The 21,087-nt window shown below is 46.6% G+C and overlaps 1 protein-coding gene and 1 pseudogene across 2 annotated transcripts in view; both read left to right on the top strand.

The window, feature by feature from the left end:
• LOC309808874 (forkhead-associated domain-containing protein 1-like) overlaps positions 1 to 21,087 on the top strand; it is a gene marked incomplete at both ends in the record, with an annotated part of 199,082 nt that overhangs the window by 86,816 nt on the left and 91,179 nt on the right. The gene's annotated exons all lie outside the window — the stretch shown is intronic.
• LOC309808052 (forkhead-associated domain-containing protein 1-like) overlaps positions 12,008 to 21,087 on the top strand; it is a 96,686-nt pseudogene continuing 87,606 nt past the window's right edge. The window contains exon 1 of the transcript in view: positions 12,008 to 12,100. The product of the transcript in view is annotated as a forkhead-associated domain-containing protein 1-like (transcript). The remainder of the gene's footprint in view (positions 12,101 to 21,087) is intronic.

Below are 21,087 nucleotides of genomic sequence, written 5' to 3'. Positions count from 1 at the left end.
CCTCTGCTCTCCCTGCTCTACCTCCGGAAATCCTACTCTTCCTTCAGAACTCAAGTCAAATGGGTCCTTTTTTCTTAGCGCTTTCCTGACAACCCCACCCTAAGCCCTACCCGAGGCAGAAGAAGATACCTCTCCCTCCATCCCCAGGCCCCTCTGACCCCCCGATGAACACTCAGCCCTTCTGCTGAGGATCCTAATTACCCAGCCACATTCCTGTCTCGCCTGCTTCTTGACCGTGATCCAAATTCAGACGCAGATTAGAAGGGATGATATTTGAGGCTTAAGTTTCAAAAAACAATCAGTTCTTAGGAGAAGTCAAATAACATGGTGAAAGATGAGGATTTGGGTCAGGGATTCGAAAGAAAAGAACAGTTATTCCGGGGAAAAGAGAGGGTCTATGTGGAGTGCAGTGAGGAAGGAGGAAACACTGGACATATTTAGACCGAACGAAATGATTCAGAGGAAACCTGAGAAGAAATGTCTAGAGAGGCATGAGGTTGATCTGACTGGAAAGGAATACAAAAAATGTGTGATGGGAATGACCCAAAACAACAACGACAAAATGCCCAAAATAGGTGCACTGTTCACGTGAGAAAAGAATGCAGAGAGCAGCAAGACGCTGAGCAACCTCCAGAAAACAAGAGAGAAGGTGACAAAGGATGAGGTCATCTCAAACCAGATAAACTGGGAGGCTTTCTATGGATTGAAAGCGGTTTTTCAAAAGCTAGGGCTCATGTTGGCTTGCCCCTGATGGAAACTCAGGGCACCGAGGCCTTCTGGAATTTTCTGTTCAACAGACAGACACAGGGAGGGTCCCAAGAGGCCAGGCAGTGGCTAGATGTACCAAAAGAGTTACCATGGGTCAAAGGTCAAAACAAGCAAGGTCTCAGTTTATGAGCCACCCCAGGCAAGCACTGTCTCGCTTTTTACTTCTAAGGACCATGGGACCTTGTCCACAGTTCCCATGCCACCTACCCCGGGACCAATTCTTTCTTCATGTGATAAAATACCTAAGCCGGACAGTAGCCAATCACAGCGGCCTTTAACCTTTGTTGGGGACATACCTGGTTGAGGTTCTGAGCCCTCTTCCCAGAAAAATGAACACAGCCTCAGTCACAACAAAGTTTCCTTCCCGTTTAAGCAGCTTATACCCGCCCTGGGGCCCATCTCTTGAACAATAGTTCCTAAACTCATTCACTTAATCAAAAAAACATTTATTGAGTGCCAGCTCCCTGGTACCTGCCAGGTACTGCTGCCAGGTACTGCTCCGGGCACCAAGGGTACAGGGATCCTCGCCTTATGGAGTGGACCTTCCAGTTTGTATCTGAGCCCTCAAATGATCAGAATGTCTGGCGAAGCGGCCCGGGAATTCAGTGATTCTGACATGGGCCCAGAATTAGGACCTGTGGTTCCGAAGAGCCCCAGCTCAAACACCCCTTCTGTAAGAAGAGAGGGGAGGAGTGTATTGAAAGCATGTGCTCTAACTGGGAAGCTCATAGCCTGCTGAGGGAGTGTAGAGGGTACCTGCACTTTGGAAAAATGTTTGGCAGAATCTCGTAAAGCGGGACGTATGTGGGACCCAGAAATTCTACTCCTAGATATATACCCAAGAGATATGTGCACATGTGCAGACCAAAAGGCATACACAACGGCCCCCAATTATCCCTGGTGTTCACACCTCTGTGTCCCCTCCCCTTGCGAGTAGGCAGGACTGTACCTTATTTCTAATCAGTAGATGCTGCAAAGGTGATGGGCATGTCATTTCTGTGATTATGTTACAGAAGATTGTAACTTCCATCTTGCCTGGAGACTCTCTCTAAGGACTCTCACTGGCTTTGATGAAGCAAGCCACCTTATGGAGAGGCCCACATGGCAAGAAACAGTGCAGGATCTCTGGCTAACAGCCAGCAAGGAGGTGAGGCCCTCAGACTAACTAACAACCCTCAGGAAACTGTATCCTGCCAACCACCACATGAACTGGAAAGAGGGTCCTTCCCCAGCTGAGCCTCAGATGAGACCCCAGCCCTGGCCACCTCCCTCATTGCAGCCTGGGAGAGACCATGAGCAGAGAACCCAGCTAAGCAGTGCCCGGATTCCTGACCCACACAAACTGTGACATAAGTGTGTGTTTTTTGGATCCGTTAAGTTTGCCATAATTTGTTCTGCAGGAATAGATAACAGAGTGTAAAGCAATGCAGCAGTGAGAATGAATGAACCACAGCTACATCAGACAACATGGTCGAACCTCACATAGTTGAGTGAAAGAAACCAGGCAGCGAATGGAATCTGTAAGATTCCATTTCCATGAAGTTCAAAAACAAGCAGAACTAATCTATGATTGGAAGTCAGACAAGCGGGAGGGGCTAACCAGAAGTGAGCACAGGGAGTCTTCTCGGAGGGGTGGGGGCGGGTGGTAATGTTCTGCTTCTTGTTCTGGGTTCTGGTTAGGGTGGGTGCATACACTTTGTGAAAATTCTTCAAGCGTACACTTATCAGTTGTGCTCTTTTCGAGATGTAGATTATGTTTTGAAAACAAAAGTTTACAAAAATGACAATATGCTGGAGTCCAACAGCTAGGGTTCGAATCTTGGACCTATCACTTACAAGATTTGTAACTGGGCAAGTTACTTGACTTTTCTGAGCCCGCTTCTGTAAAATGGGTTGGGCTAAGAATTAAATAAAACAGTGCATGGCATAGTGGCTGGTACCTAACAAGCCTCAATAAATATTAGCTAGTTTGGTTCACCTCATTCATAATGGTTCATTGTTAATCTCAAAAAAAGAAGTAGTGGAGGTTGATTTGCCTGGATGCCTGCAAGTCGAATTTATGGAGTTGTCCTGCAGGTGCCACTCCACAGAGACCAGCTGGATTCTCAGAATCCCTCTAGCAGCGATCAGGGGAGCTCAGCCTGCCTCTGACACCCACACCCAGAAAGGTCCCTGGGCAACAAGCAAGATGATATGCGAGTGTTCTGAGGTCAAGTTTGCTCTGGGTTGGGACTGAGACGATGCAAATCAAAGTTCTCGCCAGGATGGCCGTGATCGGGTTGAGATGGTGCTGTCCTCCCACATCATCAAGAAAACAACAAAAACAAGCAAAGAGACAGACAGCAACGCGGACATTCACAGAAGGAGTGTGTGGTACCGGGCACAGTTTACTACTTCACACATATTAACCCATGTGGTCTTTACAGTCAATGCTGTTATTACCTCCATTTTACAGGTGAGAGAAGTGAGGTACAGACAGAATAAAACAAACAAACAAACGAAACCAGGCCCATCAGAGGTGGGATCAGCACCCTTCATCTGCAGTTTTCAAACAGAACATACAGACTGACCTCCCTGGCAAAGCTTTTTTTCTGTGTTGTTGTTTTTTTTTTGAGAGAGTAGTTTTTTGTTTTTGTTTTAATTTTTTTAAATTAATTAATTTATTTATTTTTGGCTGTGTTGGGTCTTCGTTTCTGTGCGAGGGCTTTCTCCAGGTGTGGCAAGCGGGGGTCACTCTTCATCACGGTGCAGAGGCCTCTCACTATCGCGGCCTCTCTTGTTGCAGAGCACAAGCTCCAGACGTGCAGGCTCAGTAGTTGTGGCTCACGGGCCTAGATGCTCCGCGGCATGTGGGATCCTCCCGGACAAGGGCTCGAACCCACGTCCCCTGCATTGGCAGGCAGATTCTCAACCACTGCGCCACCAGGGAAGGCCCCGGCAAAGCTCTGATTTGCAAGAGATGAATGTCCCAACCAGCCTTGTCTCTATCTGAGAAAACACCTGGGTGATTTCTCATTTTCTGACAGGGGAAGGGGGTGAGCACGGCTGCAGAAGGCCTCAGTGACCAGCTGTGATTTTGTGGTTTGAATTTATTTTTGTGAACCTGTGTGTGTGTGTGTGTATAAAAACCTGCATTTCCTTAGCCCATAGCGTCAGGTTATGAATGGACTGTGGAGCCTCCAATGGCCCTTTGCTCTCCCATCTGACACCTACTCAACAGCTTAGCTACTTCCTGATCTTCGAGAGCTCTCTCTCTCTTTTACACTCCCTTTCTCCTGTTCCAGCTCTTTCCCTGGCTCTCTCTTACCCCTTAAAGGCTGGGCAAGCTCCCTACCTCTTCCAGGCGGGAGGCCAGCATTCATTTCTTGTTGGAATGCAGGGGACAACAAGCAGATCTCGGGAGGGGGCACAGTGGATGGGCTCTCCCAGTCAAGGACAGCCCAGGGAAGGTAACTGTGGCCCAATGAGATTTTATGGGGCAGAGGTCCTGCAGGAAAGAAGCCCAGTGGGTGGCAGGAGAGGTCCCTGGCAAGCTCCAGCTACGCCCTCTTGGCCTCAGCTCCCTCCCCCTCTTGCTGCAGGCACTGCCCAAACTTCAGGACAGCCAGAAGCCCAGATTGTTCAGGGCTGAGGGAAAGCAGGTGGTGAGCATGGGTGTCTCGTGGCTGTGACACCTGTCACCTGTGGTCCCCGGGGAAAATACCTTCCCATCACAGTCATCTAGATTCAAATCCTTTTCTGGCTGTGTCACCTTGGTCACATACCTCCATGTCTCTTGAGCCTTATTTTCCTGTTCAAGTGGGAGTGATGTGATAGAAATAATACCCATCACGACATTTTTGAGCATTTCTCTGCAGAGCTCCCTGTTCCAGGTGTTTCATACACACCTACTGCCCCAGGTTATGGTGAGGATTAAATGAGATGATCCACAGGAAGGACTGGGACAGTGCCCTGCGGGTGGAAAGCCCGGAGTTAACATCACTCGCTCCAGTATTAGGAGGACAGCTGGGAATGACAAAGCTGGGACATGGACCCAGGCCTTTCAGACACCAGCATCCTGATGTTGATTGAGATACAGTACAGCCTTGGTAGCCACCCAGAGCTCAATAAGATTGATTGATTACAGGCATCACCAAGGAGCCCATATAAGCTAGAAACCTCTTTTTTTTTTTTTTGGCCATGCCGTGTGGCTTGCGGGATCTTAATTTCCCCACCAGGGATTGAACCCGGGCCATGGCAGTGAAAGCACCAAGTCCGAACCAGTGGACCGCCAGGGAATTCCCCAGGTGCAGTATTTTGATCACCCTATCATTGCAAAGTACAACTCTCACTCAGCCCAGGACATGCTATGATAAAGCCATGAGTTATTGGGGTATTTTAGTTTCTGTTTTTGAAATTTAAGTGGATGACATGGAACTGGGTTTTTAGACTTTCACACACCCTTTGAGATGACTGTGGCATCCTGTGGGGAGCGGCAGGATCCAATCAAGATTTGGCAATTTCTGCTCCAGTGAGCCTGAATGTCAGCTTTGTTCTGCGTTTAGTATTTCCTCATCGAGAGATGGACTAATGGCAACATATGCTCTCCCAAGCCTATCAGGGGGCCATGAGCGGCTCCGGCTCCAGGCTGGCCTGAATGGGCTCCATAGGGTCTGGCTGGCAGTGAGCAGGGTTGCTGTTCTGTGCTCATGTTGATGAGACTGAAGACAAGCATGGAGATGGGGGTGGGGCTGGGGAGGGCCAAGGCTACAGAAGCCTAGGTCCTGGGGTAAGGACAGTTCAGCTCAGCAGCTCAAGAGTAGGAGGCAAGGCTGTGGGCAGGTGGCAAGGGCTGCCCCTGTTCATTCACTCATTCGTTCATTCAGGCACTGTTCTAGGTACTGGTGATACAGCAGTGAACAAAAGAGAAAAAAATCCCTGCCCTCATGGAGCTTAAGTTGGGGGCAGGGGGGAGTTGGGAGTGGGGAGACTGACAACAAATAAGAGAAGAAAACTAAATAAATAGCATGTTAGAGGAGTGGTAAGATGAAGGGAAGAGCAATAGAGTGAGGTGTTTGTTTTGTTATTCATGTTTTTGGGGGGGTGTTTTTTGTTTTGTTTTGTTTTTTTGGGTGGCATCATGGGGCTTGCAGGATTGACCAGGGATCGAACCGGGCAGTGAAAGCACCGAGTCCTAAACACTGGATCGCCAGGGAATTCCAAGACCCTTTTAAATAGGGTGATACTTGAGTAAAAATCTAAAGGAGCTGAAGGAGATCCCTGGGGGAAGTGCCTGGTAGGGAGAAGAAACAGTAACTGCAAAGGCCCTGAGGCAGAAATGTGCCTGGAGAGTTGAGCCTGACCCTCTCTGTTCCTCTGAAGTTACCACTCAGGGCCCCGGCCTCTGTGGTCACTCCTCATACATTCCTAAGGTCTTTCTGGTCGAATGGCAGAACCTTCCAGGCTAACTGAGGGCCTGGAAGAGATTTCTAGGGAAAAGTTCTGGGAGGGCTCTGCCATTCAACTGCAGGGTTGAATAAGTCCTGAGGTTTTGCCAAGCTTTTAACAAATGCACAAGGAATTTGCAAGAATGCAACAAATTCATTCCTGGACCATGCTCCAGAGCTGCTTAATCAGAATCTCTGAGGTCTGTGCCAGGAAATGTGCATTTCTAAGAGCCTCTAGGCATGTGGGAGCATCTTTACCATATATTCCATCCCATATCGATTTCCATGATTTTTCTCTCTTATATCTTCTTCTAATTGACTAGAGTGGAGTCTGCCATCTTTCATCTTTCTCAGATGAATATTTTGAGTTTGTCTTGGGGCACCTTGTCAGTCATTTCCTGGCAGGGAAATGAGGCATTCTGTAGGTAGTCAGCAGGTCTGTTCTGCTCCCAGACAGAAGGGGCTGATCTGAAAAGAGGTGACATGGGGTGAGGGGAGATAGTTGGCATTTGCATGTCTTCTCCACACGCTCCATCCCCCCAGCCCCGTGCCCATGGGGGGTGCGGGGGGATTTCTTAAGGATCTGATCCAGGTCAACACTGGGGCCACCGTCTGACCTTGTAGGGACTCAGGTGATGTTTGTAGAAGTAAAGAACACATGAATGAATAAACGCGAGTTTTGACAGGGAAGGACAGGAACAGTAAGGCTGTGGGCTTGTAAATACCCCTTCCCTAGCACGTGGGAGAATCTTCCATTCTTTCAGAAGCGTTCCCTCCACCGCACCCATCTCCCATCTCCACCCCCATCCCCAGAAGTGATGGTCCCCCAGCTTACTCTGTTTTCTCCTCCACAACAGAGAGAACTAGAGATTCGGGTGGGACGGGGGGGACCAACCTCCAGGCTTCTCGTGGTTCAGCTCCATTACCCTCCCACGCCTGACCACCCCCTCCTCAACGCACCGAGCCTAGAGCTAAGGTCAGTAGGAAGGATTCTCGAGTCTGCTCCTTCCCCGCTGTAAGACTTGGAGCTACTTCTGTGAACACTGAGCCTGTTTCCCCATCCTGGAAACGGGGCTGGGGACCTCTAGGGGGCAGGTCGGGGAGGGCTCGCAGCGCTGCAGCGGGCTGTAATTGGCCGGGTGCTGCCAGCGCACCTCCCCCTCATCCTCGGGCGCCGCGCACGCCACGCCCCTCCCCAGCTCGGCCGTCATAATGGCGTTGCCGTGGCGACGTTCGTACAAAGGCCGGGCGGGCGCACGGGCTGCGGGCTGTCGCCTGGAGACTCCGCGGGAGGGCGGCAGGGCGGAGGTCAGGGCTTCTTGGCAGAGGACGAGGCGTGGGCTTCTTCCTCAGGCCAGGTGAGAGCGGCGCGCGAGGAGGCGGCGGGAGGAAACCTGGGCCGGAGGAGGCCAGCCCTGCGAGGTCAAGGGTGTTGGGATAGGCAGGGGACCCGGCGCCAGCCGAGTCCGAACTCTCTGATCCAGGCTCGGGTCGCCAGGAGCACCCCAGAAAAGGTGCCCCAACACCAGCCGTTCCTTCCTAAGTGCAGCCCCTACCTCGCCCCCCAAGGGAGGCGGCACGGGAGCTTTAAGCCTCTCCTGGGCACCAGCTCTTGGATGTCCTGTGGGTATAGCTGGGATTAAGAGAGGAACCCCTGTTTCCCCTGATTTATGGACAACACCCACCCAATGGTCAGAGACACACACACACACACACCCGCCCCTTACCTGAACTCCCCTTCTTTAAGGAACTTTGAGGCCACTGTAAACCTCAAAAGAAAGTTTGCTCCTATAGCCCAATTCTGAGCCATCCAAAGTGGTCGGGGGAACGCAGATGACTGAAGCCCTTTTGCTCTTTCCTGTGGCTGGTGCTCCATGGCACTGAGTAAGAACGAATTCACAGAGCTCCACACATTCAAATTACTTTGACAGTGTTTTCACGCAAGGAAGTGATGCACAGGGCAAAATGAAGGTGGAGAAATATTGTCCAATCCAAAAGCTAAAGAGATAGAATTTAGGTTTTCCAAGGAGTCATCTAAGCTAGATACTGACAGGAAAAATGAAAGGTAGTTACTATCAAAGCTTCCTAGCCAGCTGGCTGTACTGACTTGCTTTGAGGTGCCCTTTGTATTTTCATTCACTCAGCAAGTGTTTCCCAAGCACCTACTATGTGTCAGGTTCTGCCCCCCCGCCGCCCCCTACCCTGGAGAAGGGGTAATGCACAGAACTGGCAGGAACTGCAAAGGGTCTGACATTTGACCCTGTTTGAAAGTTAGTAAGTTAGCCTGCCCAGCTTATAGTTCCTGGCAGAAGACAAGAGACTCCTGGGCCAGAAACAAAGAACTTGATTACTCACAGCACAGCCGACATAACAGGCAGCAGAGCTGCATATGCACATTGGTTCCTGTTGCCCTGAAAGTCCCTCGGGGTGGTGCAGAGCAGCCAGTGTGGATGCTGTGCGCACAGTGGGTCTGTGTCCCAGGTAAGGAACTCCAAACTCAGGAAACTGCAATCTTTGAAAGGGGCTGCTAGCAAACCTGCCCAACTTTTGCCCCAGAAGGAGCCGTTATCTTTATTAGAAACATTACCTCTATCCTCCCAGGCTGTTTGCCATACAAGCAGCCTCGGAAAGTGAGTGCAGGACAAAATCTTTCAATGCCTTTGCTCTGAAGATGGGTACAAACACAAAATACCCATGAAGAATCGCTTCTGAACAAAATGAACACAGTCCTGGTTTTCCAGGAACATATATGTTAGTGAAAGAGAAACCAACAGCAAGCATAACTAAAGAAAGGAACAAGAACATGTCAGAGAATGATAAGTACAAGGAAGGAAACACAGCAGGGGAAAACTAGCAGGGGAATAACATGACTGAGGGTGCCTTTAGCCAGAGTGGTCAGGTGGTTGCCCCGAAGGGGGACGTCTGAGCAGAGAGAAGACCCCAGCCTTGGGGACGTCTGGGGTGAGAGCTAAACAACAAATATGTGCATAATCCAAGTTTAAGTTTTCGATTAGTGGCGTTTCCTGTGGTTTTCCTGCAGAAGAGACATTTCTTGGAAGTTTCCATTTTAGCTTAATTAGACTTGAATGTGTTGCGTGCTAACATGGTCCTCTGCAATTGAAGATTAATAACTGAAGGCAGCAGAGCATGGTTCTTTGGGAAGAGGAAATGTCTTTTCCCCTGTATACATGACAGCGAACTTAATCAAATCTATTTCTCATTATATGAAAGCATCAATATTTGTGGGACATCCACAGGCCTCAAAGTTTACAAATATAAACTATCCAGCTTATTTTTATTTCTCTTACCCCCAGGTAGGGTCTCGTCTTCCTTTCAGAGGATAGAATGCTGGTTTCAAGGACTTTCTTTTATTACATGTGCCAAGTGTCAGCAGACAGTGCAATTCCCCCACCCCTACTCTGCCCCACCAGCAGCAATGGAGGTTTGTACACTGGTTACATGCAAAGGCCCAGAGTTGTCACACACTTACTACTGTGTGACCTTAACTTCTCTGAGTCTCAGTTTCCTCATTTGTAAAGCGGGACAATACTGACACCTGCCTCGCAGGGTGGTTCTGAGGATGAAAAGAGGCCATGTGTGTAAAAGGATAGCCCAGTGCCTGGCACTTAGTAGGGATTCAGTGATGGAATGATGATGGAGATGTTGATGGAAAGCAGAGCCAGACAGGAGACCCTCTACGGTCAGACCTAGAGATTTTAGTTTTTATCCACAGTTTAACAACTTCACACTTCAGTGACCTTTCAGTTGAAAAGAGACTTTGGGGACTTTCCTGGTGGCTCAGCAGTTAAGAATCCACCTGCCAATGCAGGGGACTCGGGTTCGAGCCCTGGTCCAGGAAGATCCCACATGCCTCGGAGCAACTAAGCCAGTGCACCACAACTGAGCCTGCACTCTAGAGCCAGCGAGCCACAGCTAGGGCCCTAGTGCCGCAACTACTGAGCCCACGTGCTCCAACTACTGAAGCCTGCACACCTAGAGCCCATGCTCCACAACAGGAGAAGCCACCACAGTGAGAAGCCTGCGCACCGTGAGGAAGAGTAGCCTCCGCTCGCCGCAACTAGAGAAAGCCCGCATGCAGCAACGAAGACCCAACAGAGCCAAAAAAAAAAAAAAAGGAAATAAAGAAAAGAGACTATCTTTGACATGGCACTGAGATGGATCAGAATTCAAATATCATGTGAATTATCATCAACATCTTGGAACCAGCTGAAGTCACTGAAATTTTTGTTTTAAAAAACATGTATATATGGGCTTCCCTGGTGGCACAGTGGTTGAGAGTCTGCCTGCCGATGCAGGGGACACGGGTTCGTGCCCCGGTCTTGGAGGATCCCACATGCTGCGGAGCGGCTGGGCCCGTGAGCCATGGCCGCTGAGCCTGTGCGTCCGGAGCCTGTGCTCCGCAACGGGAGAGGCCACAACAGTGAGAGGCCCGCGTAACGCAAAAAAAAAAAAAAAAAAAATTAAAATAAATAAATAAATAAATAAATAAATAAATAATAAAAAACATGTATAGGGCTTCCCTGGTGGCGCAGTGGTTGAGAATCTGCCCGCTAATACAGGGCACATGGGTTCGAGCCCTGGTCTGGGAAGATCCCACGTGCCGCGGAGCAACTAGGCCCGCGAGCCACAACTACTGAGCTTGCGCATGTGGAGCCTGTGCTCCACAACAACAGAGGCCGCGATAGTGAGAGGCCCGCACACCGCGATGAAGAGTGGCCCCCGCTTGCCACAACTAGAGAAAGCCCTCGCGCAGAAACGAAGACCCAACACAGCCAAAAATTAATAAATAAATTTTAAAACCATGTATAGGATTTACTTTGAAATGCATTAAAATATAAAATGTATAGATGGGTAGATATGTGATAAAGCAAATAGAACAAAATGTTGATTGTAGAATCTGGGTGGTGGTTCTATAGAAGTTCACCATCCACTTCTTTCAACTTTTCTGTGTGTTTGACATTTTCATAATAAAATGCCAGCAAAAGATACGTACAGAGTCTTGACCGTACAGCCAAGCTATGATCTTGATATTTTGTCTTTGGAAATCATTTTTTTCAACCTAAATATATGAAGGAATGCGGTGACTTAAAAAGAAAGTATCTTCTAATGCCCATTTCCTTGATGACTGACTCTTCCACACTTTAAGAAGCTCTGTAGAAGTTGGGGTTTCTTGAGTCAAAGTTCAGAAGCCCAAGATTAATAACAGTCACAATCACAGTAGGACAAATGGGTGTTTAGTGTAGCAATCACCATTCTAGATGCTTCACATTTAATCCTCACAAAACTCTTTGGGATACAGAGTATTATTAGCCCCATTTTACAGATGAGGAAACAGAGGCATAGAGAGAGAATAAGTAAATCACCCAGAGTCACAGAGCTAGTAAGTGGTGGGTTAGTAACACTGAGTACTTGATTCTGTCAGATAACTAACCCCAAACTAAGCTTAATGGGAGGTGGAGAGCGGTTATCAGTGGAATTCGGATTTGTTTGTTTTTTTTTGTTTGTTTGTTATTGCTTGTTTGTGCTCTGAATTACATAAAGGATGTCCTCTTGTGATCAGAAGCAAGCTCATCTATGCCGGCTATCACTGTTAAAAGGACAGTCTTAAAAATGTGCGGAATTATCATTGTGATCATTGTTAAATCCAGCTATCCACTCCTACCTCTGCTGACTTCTCCTGTGGACATTATGGTGTATTCCCTTCATTCTAAATATGACATTGAATAATTAGAGGACTGTATTTTTCTAACAAAATTGTTTTCTGAAAACCTTTTATAGGGAAAGCAGAGAATATGAAAGCCTATCTAAAGAGTGCAGAAGGCTATTTTGTCCTGAATAAAAGCACTACGATTGGAAGGCATGAAAATTCAGACCTTGTTTTAGAGGTAAGACCTCTTCCTAGCCAGTCCCCGACCCTCCCTACCCCTCACACCACCAAAAGTCCTGGCTGTTCTGTGGACTCCAGTCTCTTGTAAAGCACAGCCTCTGGCTAACAGTCCCAGCCTTCCTCGGTGTGCCACCAATAACCATTCCCCACATGTGCTGGGTCTCCCTGGCACATGTGGTAAGAATGAGCACAGTGCAAAGTGCGATGGGCCCTGTGTCCTTTGCTGACTGTGTGTGCAGTGTCCCACCCTGATGGCGCGGTTTGGAAGGTGGGCGTAGAGCTGATGCTTGACCTTCACCTGCTCCGCGTCTGGCAGCCACGGCCACCTGAAGTGCCCAGCTTGAGCAATGGCCTCTCGCCCTTTCCAGAGCTTCTGGAGACTACGGGCCCCTCAGAGCCCTCCCCCGCCCCTGTACCTCCAAGTAGTAAATCAGGGTAAGCCCTGGGCATGGCCTCAGTGCTCTCTCACTTCATTTCATTCCATTCTCTGAATTAGCTGTGGCTTGGTCCACAGTCCCAGCTCATTGACAGCCAAGGAAGTTGGAAGAAATTGTAAGTAAGGAATTATAAAAACAGTGGCTTTGAGCCTTTTAACATTTTGAAAGGGATAAAATATTGAAGCAGAAAGAGAAATGCAATGGAATCCCTTTAGGACTGTGAAAGGCAGACCACTGTCAGACTTCACTCAACAGAGTTTTTTAAACTTTATTTTGAAATAATTATAGATGCACAAATGGTAGAGAGAATGGCACGAAGCATGTGTGGAGTCCTGTGCCATTTTACCACGTGTGGATTTGGGTGTGGCCCTCAGGATATAGGAGTATTCCATCATCAGAGATGTCCCTTGTGATGCTCCTTTTATAGTCACAATTCCTCCTCCCACCATCGTCCCCACGCTCCGAAAACCACTAATCTGTTCTCCGTCTCTATAATTTTCATCATTTATCTATGACCTTTGCGATTGTTTTTTTTTTTTTTTTTAGTCATTGTAATGCCCTTGACATCCATTTAGGTTATTAGCTTGTTCTTTTATTGCTGAGTAATAGTCCACGGTATGGACGTATCACCTATGTTTAACCATTCACTTTTTGAAGGACATTTTGTTTCCATTTGGGGCTATTACAAATAAATGTACTATAAACATTTGTATACAGGTTTTTGTGTGAACATAAGTTTTTATTTCTCTGTGATAAATGCTCAGGAGTATGATTGCATGGATTAACATATGTGTTTATATAGATTCGGTTTGTAAAGAAACTGCCAGACTTATCCAGCATGGCTGTACCATTTTTCATTTCCACCAGCAATGTATGAGACACATCCTCACCAGCAATTAGCATAAACACTGTTTTTCATTTTAGCTGTTTTAGTAAGTGTGTAGTGGTATCTCATCATAGTCTTAACTTGCATTTCCCAAATCGATAGTGATGTTAAATGTCTTTTCATGTACGTGTTTGCCTTCTGCATATCCTCTTCAGTGAAATATCTCTTCATATCTTTTAAGTGTCTCTAATCGAATTGTTAATTTTTTTACCATTGAGTTTTGAGAATTCTTTATGTATTTTAGATATGAGTCCCTTGTCAGATAGATGGTTTGCAAATATTTTCTCCCATCCATAGCTTGTCTTTTCATTCTCTTAGCAGAGTATTTCACAGAGCAAAAGCTTTAACTTTTGATGAAGTCCAGGTAGTTATTTTTTCTTTTATAGATCATGCTTTTAGTGTCATGTCTAAGAACATGCCACCAGGTCCCTGACCCTGAGGATTTTCTCTTATGTTTTCTTCTAAGTGTTTTATAGTTTTATGTTTAAATCTATGAACCATTTTGGGTTCACTGTCGTTTATGATGTGAGATTTAGGTCAAAGTTCATTTTTCTTGCATGTGGATATTTAGTTGTTCCAGAACCATTTGTTGAACAGACTATCCTTTCTCCATTGAATTGCTTTTGCAAGTTTGTCAAAAATAATCTGGCCATACTTTCTATGGGGGCTACTTCTTAGTTCCCTATTATGTTTCATGGATCTATTTGTCATAATGGATCTACCATTATGAGATAGCCTTGATTACTGTCGCTATGTAAGTCTTAAATCAGGTAGAGTGATTCCTCCCACTTTTCTTTAAAAAAAATTTTTAACCTATTCTAGTTCCTTTGCCTTTCCATTTACATTTTAGTGTAAGCCTGTCTGTATATACAAAATATCATGCTGTAATTTTGATTGGAATTGTGTTTAATCCTATATAACAATGTGAGAATAATTGATATACTCCTACATTGTCTTCCAATTCATGAACATGGTATATTTCTCCATTTATTCAGTGTCTCTCATGAGTGTTTTGTAGTTTTCAGCATACGAGTCCTGAACATGTTTTGTTAGATTTACACTTAAGTATATCTCTCTCTTTTTTTTTTTGAGTGATTGTAAATGGTATTATATTTTTAATTTTGGTGTCCACATGTTCATTGACAGTATATAGATATACAGTTGATTTTTGTATGCTTCTTGGTATCTTGGAACCTTAACTGTACTTTCTTATATAAGGGCTTTTGTAGATTTCTTGGGATTTTATACATAAACAATCATGTCATCTGCAAATAAGAACAATTTTATTTCTCCTTTCAGAAAAGGAGATGTGAATGCCTTGAATCTTCTTTTCCTTGCTTTATTTCCCTGGTTAAGACTTCCAGGACTCTGCTGAACAAGAGCAGTGTATAAATCCTTATATTCACTTGTTCCTGACCTTAGGGGAAAAAAGTCAGTCTTTAACCGTTAAGTACGAGGTTAGCTGTAGGGTATTTATACATGTTCTTACCAAGTGAGAAATTTCCCCCTTTATTCCTAGTTTTCTGAGAATGTTTATTGTAAACGCAACAGATTTAAAGATAACTCCATGAACGTCCCCGTGAGATTCTCCTCCATGATATGGTCTCCCTTCAAGGACACAGAACATCTGTTCAGTGTGCAAAGTGGGAGGAAAAAGAAGAAGAAGAAGAACTGTAGTTTCTTCTTTATCCTAACAAGGCATAGATTTGGGGTAGTTTTATTTCCTGTCTGGCTAAAGTAGAGACAGAGATCTCTGTTTTGAACCTGACTATGATATTAGAAAACTGTAGTAATTTTTAAAAGCACAGGCTTTGGAGATAGACAGAGCTGGGTTTGAATCTCATTAGGCTACTTTGTGGCTGAGTGACTTCAACCAAATTACTTAATCACTCTGAGTTCCTTTTCCCTGTCTGTAAACCTCTTACCTCACAGGTTTATTCTGAGGATTAAGTGAGAAATGCATAGAAAGAGCCTGGCATGTGGTGGTCAGTGAATGACACAATGATCATTATTATGGTCTCCTAAAACAGAGACTGAGAAGAATCCTCAGAGGTGCACAGGGTTGAGATGAGGATCCACTGACATTAATAAGCCATTTGGAAAAGGGAACTAATGAGGACAGTTATTAACTAGACAGAAATTGAGTTGCATTCATTGTATATAAATAATTGACTGCTTACTGCTCCTCGGACTTAGCTTAAGAAATACGTCACTAGGCTTCCCTGGTGGCGAAGTGGTTGAGAGTCCGCCTGCCGATGCAAGGGACACGGGTTCGTGCCTGGTCCGGGAATATCCCACATGCCGCGGAGCGGCTGGGCCCGTGAGCCATGGCCGCTGAGCCAGCGTGTCCGGAGCCTGAGCTCTGCAACGGGAGAGGCCACAACAGTGAGAGGCCCGCGTACCGCAAAAAAAAAAAAAAAAAAAAAAAAAATTCAGGGATTTATATTACTAAAAAGTCATCATTGCATTTACCCAGAGGTTACATCTAGCAAATAAAAAAGATTGTTTATTTGCTTGGATCAATCCTAAAGAATAGGCAGTCATGCTTCTAAAGATTTCTACTCATCAGCAAGGCTGACATGTTGTTTGACTATTGGTATCATAGTATTTCGACATCATTTACTCTTTCCGATAATGGAAGGTAGTTACATGCTTCTTGTTTTTAAAAATTGGGAGAAAGGAAAATATAAGGAAGAAAATAAAGGTCACTTGTAATCATTTGGCTCAAGGAAATATCAATATTGATATTTGCAGGGTTTTACCCTCCAGACTTTTTTCTATATCCTGTAAGGAGTTTGGTTCCCTAAGGCAATAGGAAGCCTGTTTATAGCCAGGCTAGTGAGAACTGTTTATAGTCAACAGTGATAACTGTTGCTATCACTCATTCATTGCACAGTATTTACCCAGAGCCTCAGCACCGAGCCTAGTCTACGGGTACAGTGATGGCAGAACTGGACATGGTCCCTGCCATCAGGAAGCTGCCAGGAGAGAGAGAAATAAGTCAAATGATCCCACAAAGGTGTGACTAATTCCATTCCAACATTGGGGCTGTAAAGGAAAGGAATATGGAAGACAAGGAGGACTTAACTAGACAATAGGAGAAGGGAATGGCATGTGCAAGGGCCCTGGGGTGGAAGAGCATATTGTGAACCCAAGGGACTGAGAGAAAACCAGGGCGTCCAGAAGTCAGAGTGGGAAGGAGGAGGGCTAAGGGACAAGTCGGCCTCCTTCATGTCACCATAAGGGTTTTGATCTTTATCTGAAAGCAGTGGGAAGAAGGCTTGAAGGATTGTAAACAAGGGGGAGACCTGCCAGTGAACATCCCAGCTGCTGTGTGCAGGCGAGCCATCAGGAGCTCTATTCACAATCTCCCCTCTCCCATTTTACATGGCTCAAAAGCCTCAGCCTTGCTCATTTCACAGCTAAACCTTGCAAGTTATAATTTATATGATTTGATGTGCCTTGTAAACTGTAATCTTTAGAGTTGGATGTGGCTGTTATTTAAACTCTGCTGAGAAAGGGACTCAGTTCTTCCAGAATGAAGAAACACCAAAGCCAGTGGTTGTTGGATTTTCCGCATGTTTAAGAGTGGTTGTTCAACATGAACTCCTAGGCATTCTGACCCAGTGGGTTTGGGGTAAGGCCCAGGAATCTTCACATTTATATGCTCCCCAGGTTCAGGTGGGGGGAATGGAGTCCCCTGGAGTTGGCTCCAGGACCACACTTTGAGAACCCCACCATCAGTGCTCCCTCCCTCTCCGTTCTTGATCAGCAGAACTCCTGCTTGTGTGTGTGTGTGTGTGTGTGTGTGTGTGTGTGTATTCTTTCAATAAACTTTGTTTTGAGGAAAAGAGAAGCGAAGGGTAAACAATGAAGGGCTGACTGACCCTACCCCTCCCCAGGGACTCCCCCAGTCCCACCCTGGGGAAGTCCTAGGATCCCTAGAAGACTGAGCTCTAGGACAGCCCAAGTCAGCGCAGGGCTGCAGCTACGAGGGTGGAGATGGAAGAGAAAAAGAAAGAACAGACATGACAGGGGGATGAAATGCTGGTGTCCACCCCTCACCCTCGGTGATCAGTGTCCTGCCAGCCATCTCCTTTCTCATGGGTGGAGCCATCTCTCCAGCCTGTGTCAGCCCTTCTAGCGTGGTATCTGAGGGTCGTGAAGCCAGACTGATCTCATACACACACCCCAGATCCCATCCAGCCGGATGACTCTCGTCCCTTTTCCTGGCCCCTGCCAGTTCTGGGCTCCCTCTCAGAAAAGAACCAGAGCCTACACCATAATCTTGTTTATTATTATTAAACAAGGCTGCTGGGATTCTCCTATTATTTGCATCATTTCACGGACGTGCAGGTATGTCTGCTCTGTCAAAGGACACATACAGCTGTAACTCTGATGGGCATAGCCAAATTGTCCACCAGAGGTTTCCGGATGTGGTGTCCTGCCAGCAGTGGACGCCCGTCTCCCACTCCCTCCCCAGCCTAGGGTGCTGACCCCCCATTGGATGTTCACTGATCTACGGGGTGAAGTATGGTACCTGTGTAATTCACATTTCTGTTATTCTAAGCGAACACCTGCATTTTGGGACATAAGGTGACAGGTGGACTCTCTGTGGGGAAATCCACGGAATGAAACAGGCCTGGGAGGGTGCACTTGCTGGCTCCCCATCTGCATCACGCTTGTCCTCCTGCCTGGGTCGTGCTCCCATCCTCCCCCCTCACCCCCACCTCACCCCTGGCTTCTCCCCAAGTGCTCCTTGCTCTGGGGGTTCACCTGTTTGGTCTCACCAGTCCTCAGGGAATGTTTTGTCCCCTGTTTGGGAACTGGCGGCTGATTTCATTGGTCAGTACCCACCACAGCAATTGATGGGACTAGTTTCTCACCAGCAGATGGAGGGCTTCCAAGAGGAAACGTTCAGAGGAAAGGGCTAGATCGTGATCTCATTTTTCTTTTTTTTTTTTATTGTGGTAAGATATGCATAACATAAAATTTACCATCTTAACCACTTTTATTAAGTGTGCAGTTCAGTGGCATTAAATATATTCACACTGTTGTGCAGCCATCACCCCCATCCATCTCCAGAACTGTTTGAGTCTTGCAGAACTGAAACTGCACCCATGAAACAACAACTCCCCTTATCCCCCAATCCCAGCCCCCAGCAACCACCGTTCTGCTTTCTGTCTCTATGACCTTGGCTACTCTGGGTATCTCATATAAGTAGAATCATAACAGTATTTGTCTTTTCATGACTGGCTTCTTTCACTGAGTATAATATCCTTTCACTGAGTATAATGTCCATGTTCATCCAGGCTGTATCATGTGTCCGAATTTCCTTCCTTTTTTAAGGCTGAATAATATTCCATTGTGTGGATTCACCACATTTTGTTAATTCATTCATCTACTGATGGACACTTGGGTTGTTTCCACCTTTTGGCTGTTGCAAACAATGCTATGAACATGGGTGTATAAATATCTCTTCAAGGCCCTGCTTTCAGTTCTTTGGGATATATACCCAAAAGTAGACTTGCTGGATCATATGATAATTTTATTTTTAATTGTTTGAGGAACTGCCATGCTGTTTTCCATAGTGGCTGCACCAAGTTACATTCTCACAACAGGGCACAAGGGTTCCACTTTCCCTGCGTCCTCACCAACACTTGTTATTTCCCTTTTTTTTTTAATAGTAGCCATTCTGATGGATGTGATATGAAAGAAAGATCATAATCTTTTGAATAGCATACATAATACAAACAGCTACAGCATACATTTATGGACTACTTACTGTATCTCACATGGCTTTATACATCATCTATGTATGTTCTGTATATATATTTATAGAATTATATCCACAAAACAAATCCTGTGAAGGTGAGAACTACTATTATCATTATTGTCCTCATTTGATGACATGGACATGGGACTCAGAAAGGTTAAGGAACTGGCCCAAATCACACAGCTAGACGGTGGAGGTGGGGCTGAGTTTCAGACTGAGCTGACTCAAGCTTCTAAAAACAGAAGCTTCACTTTTTGAGTGTAAATTTAGCTTTGGGAACATCTAATATCTAAATTGGAAATTCTCAGTTAACTGAGATAACAAGATAATTGACTAAGCTAGGGAAATTCCACTCTGTGGAATCGAGAATGGGGGTTGTCAGTGAAATGTGAGATGAATGTTCTTGTGATCCTCATTCATGCAACAGACTGAGGTGTTGCCATCTAGGGGGGGATTTGGGTAAAGAGGAAACGTTGACCTGGTGCTTTCCCAGGAAGAGGAGCATTGGGGCTGTTAAATGGGGGCCCAGCAAGAAACACCACTTATCTCTCCAATACAGCCAGAGTAAGTCCTCTGCTTATAAGGACTGGTGGAGTTCAATTAGTCCCACCTGGATAACCCAGGATAGTCTCCCACTTTTTAAAAATTTTTTTAAAAGTTTTTGGCTGGGTTTGGTCTTCGTTGCTGAGCACAGGCTTTCTCTAGTTGCAGCGAGCGAGGGTTACTCTTTGTTGCGGTGCACGGGCTTCTCATTGCAGTGGCTTCTCTTGTTGTGGAGCACGGGCTCTAGGCACGCAGATTCAGTAGTTGTGGCTCGTGGGCTCTGGAGCGCAGGCTCGGTAGTTGTGGCACACGGGCTTTGTTGCTCCATGGCATGTAGGATCTTCCCGGACCAGGGCTCGAACCCGTGTCTCTTGCATTGGCAGGCGGATTCTTAACCACTGCAACACCAGGAAAGTCCTTAGTCTCCCTCTTTTAAGAGCACTGATTAGTAACCTTGACATCATCACAGTCCCTTTGGCCACGTCATGGAGCATATTCCCAGGTTCTGGGGATCAGGGCATGGGCATCTTTGGGAGACCATTCTGCCCAGCACATTAATACTACCACTTGACTGGACCGTTGCTTTGGGACTGGTCTGAGAGCTTTCTGGAAGAATCAGTAGGATCAATGCCACAGGCCACGGAGAAAGATGGCTGGATGAGCTGGCAGGTGATAATCCCGTTACCAAGAGGGCAGGAAGCAGGACTGGTTGAGTGAGCACCTGAACATCCCGGAAGCGGCCAGGCAGTTTGGGGCCTGGAGATGAACCAGGGGTTGGAAATACACACCTGCGAATCGAGGGGGTGGCACAGTGGCCCCAGCCCATGGACAGAGTGAGGAGGAAACGGACATCTGAGGGGAGAGGAGCCCGGCGTGGAGACCTGGAAGCAGTCAGAGAGGTGAGGGAGCCAGAGAGCTGCTGCCAGGCTGAGGGTATTCATCACAGAGACAGCTTGCTTTGTGCCAGGTACTGTTCTGGGCACTTTCGAGTGTATTAACTCATTTCATCCTTAGGAGGTTAGTGTTGTTTGCCCCACTTTACAGATGAGGGCGTTGAGGCACAGATAGGCTGATTATCCTGCCTGAGGTCACAGAGGGAGGCTGGGGCACTGGGCACCACGCTCAGGCAGTCTGATTTCAGGACCAGCCTCTCCTGAGGCCTTGCCGGTCCACAGGGCTCTCCCGGGGAGACCGGGGAGGAAGGATCCAGCTGACGGGGAAGCAGAGAAGCTTCTTCTTTCCTTCCAATCCCAGACCCGTCGTCTCACCAGCGCCTGGCCGTTTCCTCATATCCTTATTCTTTTGAAAACCCCATTTTTTTTTTTTTTTACTATTTCTGCACT

Source organism: Mesoplodon mirus (assembly GCF_964341445.2).
Source record: "Mesoplodon mirus genome assembly, chromosome: 7".
Classification (NCBI taxonomy): Eukaryota; Metazoa; Chordata; class Mammalia; order Artiodactyla; family Ziphiidae; genus Mesoplodon; species Mesoplodon mirus.
The sequence above is the reverse complement of the archived record's forward strand: the minus strand, read 5'-3'. Positions and strand labels throughout refer to the sequence as shown.